We start from the raw sequence: 5,470 nt of genomic DNA, 5'->3' as shown, positions 1-5,470 counted from the left end.
CCCTTCTCTGTGGGAGGAGCGTTGGCTTCCTTTTCTCTGGCTCAGCGCTGTGATCTGCTCATCTGCTGGTTCTGGCTCCAGAGTGATTTCCTCTTCGGCTTCAGAGTCAGCCTTCTGCATGTCGAGAACTCGTACGACACTTTCTGCCGTAGAGCTTATTTGAGAGCGATTTATGCGTGGTGGAAGAGGGATTACAGGAGAAAGACGAGACGGGGATGTGGGAGGAGAAAGTTCTGTTTCACTTGCCTCCTCAAGGTCAAACAGAGGTGACCAGTCCTCCTGTTGTGGTTCTGTCATGGTCTCCACTGAAACCCGGGAGATTGGCGCAGGTGGAGGCGCTGCGTGGATTTGGGCGATCGTGGTGATCTGATGACTGCTGCTTTGTGGTGAAGGGGGTGGCTGTGCTGCAGCTGGGCTCGGTGGTCTCGTGGAGGGAGGCTGGTTCACTGGAGGTGATGATGGAGCCAGCTCAATCACAGCATGTGGGTCCTCTTCTGCTGTCTGGTCAGCTGTCTGCGTTGGGAGAGAAGAAACGGCAGCAGCAGGAAGAGGAGCAGGAGGTGCTGTTTCTGTCGTCCTGGCAATGATGACCGCCTGGGCACGGTCTATTGTATCCTGTCTCAGGCGTCTGCCTAAATTACGTTTCGCCCACGTTGTGGCTATTTCAAAGGGGCCTCTCCAGTCCGGTGAAGGAAACTGGGTGAGCTTTTGCATTTCAGAGTCAATGTTCTTTTGATAATGCTCTCTGAGGATGAGAACGGTAGTGAAGGCCCAATTTCTAGCATTGCCGTCAATCAAAGTCTGTGTTTGTAGATTTGGGGATGCTGGTTTGATAATTGTAGCTAGATTATTTGTTATTTTGTCCAGGGAGGGAGGATGAGCCTCTCTGGACACATTGGTGAGGTGGTGTACAGCTTTAATCAGTCTGTTCATTACACGCACCTTCTCTGTAAAATCAGGGTCATTAGACTGTACCCTGTGGGGGGGGGCTTCATTCCGAGCACCTGCTGGTACAAAGACGTAGTGGCCATTTTGGTTGGAGGGACCGCGTGGCCTAGGTCTTGGCGCACGCCGAGCGCCATCTTGAAATGGGTAGCGCGGCCCGCTATAGAACGGCTGCGGTGCAGGGCGATGTCTCACCTGCTGTCTGCCGTAGAAGGCCGGCTCCAGAAAATGGGCTCCCTCCCTGGTGACGTCCGCATAAGATCGGCGTCCGTCTCGGCGTGGGTAGCTGGAAAAATCCGCAGCTGCACGTCTGTTCTGTGGCCTGTCGCGTTCATAGGCCCGTTCCCTCCGTCTGCCTCCTCTGGACTGCACCAGTATCCATCCGTCGTCGTGTGGGCGCGGTGGCATGGCTTACTGTGGTCCTTGTGTAATTCGGCCCGTTGCAGAAGGTACCTCCGTCACACGTGGCTAACAAGCTATGCTAATACTGGGAGGCTATGCTAATAATAAACTAGGAAACGTGATTTTACCGATCAACTTCGGTTTAATAAAAAAATAATACAAGCCAAGGTTGCAACGTTTCGATCAAAATAAATCTTCTTCAGGCTGGCTTATCAACAATAAACATGTAAGTAGGCATACACACGAAGAACAGCTCCGAGCGTGCGCTTCCTCACAGTGTTGGAAGCAACTGGGTTAGGGTTAGGGTTAGGGTTAGGGTTAGGGTTAGGGTTAGGGCGAATGGTTGTAGCCCCCCTTCCGCGGAAGTTGGGCGGTGCACGGTCCATCCCAAAGCGGGTATCGCTGCTATGACCCCTCTGATATTTTGGGAAGGTTTGTTTCCTCCCCCTCCGCGGACGGACAAGTGTCCACTCCCCGTCCATTTGATTAGATTTTTTATTTTTTTATTTTTTTAGTGTCCGGTTCGCCTTTGTTATTCTAATTTAATAAGGCGTGTGTGAAAATGTTCTTTTTGTTTGTTTTTATGTTATTTAAGTGTTTTTTTTGTTTTTTTTAAATTTTTTTTGTGAAATAAAATAATCAAATTAGAAAAGAAATGTTTTTTAAAAAATATAAAAAGAAAGAAAGAAAAAAGACACAAGTGTTCAAAAGAAACACGTGTTAAAAAGAAATAGGGCAAAAAATGCGTGCTACAGCGGCAACGTTTCGACCTCTAATAAGGTCTTCTTCAGGCCTGTACAGCACGCAGATCACTGTGGCTAAATTGGCTGGCACTTGTGGAGATGTTGTCCCTACGAAGAGCAGAGCAGAAATGAGCTCTGTTCAGCCTGTCCCAATATATAGCCTCCTGGCTCCACCCCCTTGTATTTTCCCATTTTCTTTTTTCCAGTTTCTTTTTATTTATACCCTTTATTTTAAATTAGTTTTTTAAGTTATTTAATGCATGAATCAATTGCCAAATATAGTTTTTACAATTTAAAATGTAAATTTAGTTAGTATTTATTACTTTTAGTGAGAATTCATAATGATTTTAAATTATTTTTAAAAAAATGTTTCTTATGCCAATTTTTATAGCCCTATGCATTTATATATAGTTTTTATTTTTGGATCTTACTTTATTATTGCGTATAATGAATTTATATAAAATAACCCCTTTTCAAATTATGATTTAAAAAAATACATTTATGCAATGATACGATGTTTTAATGATTAGGTTAGGGCTAAATTCTAAATTTGATTTAATATTTCAACAATTTGATTAGGGTTAGGGCTACATACTCAATTTGGTTAGGGTTAGGGCTAATTACTTTGGTTAGGGTTAGAATTCGATTAAAGGGCCAGGTTAGGGTTAGAATTTGATTGAAGGGCCAGGTTAGGGTTAGAATTCGATTAAAGGGCTAGGGTTAGGGTTAGGGTTAGGGTTAGGGTTAGGGTTAGGGGTTAGGGTTAGGGTTAGGGGTTAGGGGTTAGGGGTTAGGGTTAGGGGTTAGGGTTAGGGTTAGGGTTAGGGGTTAGGGTTAGGGGTTAGGGTTAGGGTTAGGGTTAGGGTTAGGGTTAGGGGTTAGGGTTAGGGTTAGGGTTAGGGTTAGGGTTAGGGGTTAGGGTTAGGGTTAGGGTTAGGGTTAGGGGTTAGGGTTAGGGTTAGGGTTAGGGTTAGGGGTTAAAGATTAGAAATTCACCGCCAAAGGCGGTGAACCTCAAGTGCTCTGGCCTTCCCTCCGTCCAGAAAACCAGAGTCATCCGCCCCACACTCAAAAATTAGTATATATGGACTTACATGATCAAAAATTAGGCTCTCATCGTCCTGGATAACTTGTATTTTCAATTTTTTTCCTCTTCCTTTTTCTTTTCAGGAACATTTCCTCTATTTCCTCAGGTAAGTAGCCTTGTCTTTTCTTTGCAGGATGATCTTCAGGCTCCTCCTGGAATCACTTGTTGCCCAGAATAATGCGCGATATTTCGGACTTTCTGGTCCTTCTTCAGGTGCTGAACTGAGCAATCTTTGTTTGTATATCCCTTGTACATGAGCGCTTGGATGGAATAAAAATCCTTTGTCCATAAATCCTGGTCTGATTGCCTCCTGTGTTATTGTGCCTCCGTATGACAGGGCTGCAAGGTGAGTGAGTGAGTTGAGAGAAGCAGGTCCTGTTAAATAGAGCAGGTGGGCGGAGTTAGCCTTTGTTTTGCTCCTGAATGGCTGTGGATCCATGCTTTTCCGAAATTGTCCGTAGCTTTATGGCTCTTTGAAATATATTCTCACTTATTGTTTTTAGGAGTGGGAGCACACCCCCCCTCACCAAGATGAGGTCCAAACAGGTAAGGAAATCACCCAGCTTGTACAAACAATTTTTCTTTTTCCTCTTCAGTCATTTGTCCTCCAAAAATCCTCTCAGAATAGGTTTTTCTCACTTCTTCACTGAGGTTAGGTTTAGGGCTAGGTGACTTGAGAGGCATGTATAGTCCAAAACATCATGTCTGCGAAAAGATCTTTTCTTCTACAGCATGGCAGGAAGTGGGGCTTCAAACCCCGGCACCAGACTGACAAGGGGGCACTGGCTCGTCAGGGGTTAAAGATTAGAAATTCACCGCCAAAGGCGGTGAACCTCAAGTGCTCTGGCCTTCCCTCCGTCCAGAAAACCAGAGTCATCCGCCCCACACTCAAAAATTAGTATATATGGACTTACATGATCAAAAATTAGGCTCTCATCGTCCTGGATAACTTGTATTTTCAATTTTTTTCCTCTTCCTTTTTCTTTTCAGGAACATTTCCTCTATTTCCTCAGGTAAGTAGCCTTGTCTTTTCTTTGCAGGATGATCTTCAGGCTCCTCCTGGAATCACTTGTTGCCCAGAATAATGCGCGATATTTCGGACTTTCTGGTCCTTCTTCAGGTGCTGAACTGAGCAATCTTTGTTTGTATATCCCTTGTACATGAGCGCTTGGATGGAATAAAAATCCTTTGTCCATAAATCCTGGTCTGATTGCCTCCTGTGTTATTGTGCCTCCGTATGACAGGGCTGCAAGGTGAGTGAGTGAGTTGAGAGAAGCAGGTCCTGTTAAATAGAGCAGGTGGGCGGAGTTAGCCTTTGTTTTGCTCCTGAATGGCTGTGGATCCATGCTTTTCCGAAATTGTCCGTAGCTTTATGGCTCTTTGAAATATATTCTCACTTATTGTTTTTAGGAGTGGGAGCACACCCCCCCTCACCAAGATGAGGTCCAAACAGGTAAGGAAATCACCCAGCTTGTACAAACAATTTTTCTTTTTCCTTTTCAGTCATTTGTCCTCCAAAAATCCTCTCAGAATAGGTTTTTCTCACTTCTTCACTGAGGTTAGGTTTAGGGCTAGGTGACTTGAGAGGCATGTATAGTCCAAAACATCATGTCTGCGAAAAGATCTTTTCTTCTACAGCATGGCAGGAAGTGGGGCTTCAAACCCCGGCACCAGACTGACAAGGGGGCACTGGCTCGTCAGGGGTTAAAGATTAGAAATTCACCGCCAAAGGCGGTGAACCTCAAGTGCTCTGGCCTTCCCTCCGTCCAGAAAACCAGAGTCATCCGCCCCACACTCAAAAATTAGTATATATGGACTTACATGATCAAAAATTAGGCTCTCATCGTCCTGGATAACTTGTATTTTCAATTTTTTTCCTCTTCCTTTTTCTTTTCAGGAACATTTCCTCTATTTCCTCAGGTAAGTAGCCTTGTCTTTTCTTTGCAGGATGATCTTCAGGCTCCTCCTGGAATCACTTGTTGCCCAGAATAATGCGCGATATTTCGGACTTTCTGGTCCTTCTTCAGGTGCTGAACTGAGCAATCTTTGTTTGTATATCCCTTGTACATGAGCGCTTGGATGGAATAAAAATCCTTTGTCCATAAATCCTGGTCTGATTGCCTCCTGTGTTATTGTGCCTCCGTATGACAGGGCTGCAAGGTGAGTGAGTGAGTTGAGAGAAGCAGGTCCTGTTAAATAGAGCAGGTGGGCGGAGTTAGCCTTTGTTTTGCTCCTGAATGGCTGTGGATCCATGCTTTTCCGAAATTGTCCGTAGCTTTATGGCTCTTTGAAA

The sequence above is a fragment of the Oryzias latipes genome, chromosome 1 (assembly GCF_053564925.1).
Source record: "Oryzias latipes strain Hd-rR chromosome 1, Olatipes_Hd-rR_3.1".
Classification (NCBI taxonomy): domain Eukaryota; kingdom Metazoa; phylum Chordata; class Actinopteri; order Beloniformes; family Adrianichthyidae; genus Oryzias; species Oryzias latipes.
Note: the sequence above shows the minus strand (reverse complement) of the source record.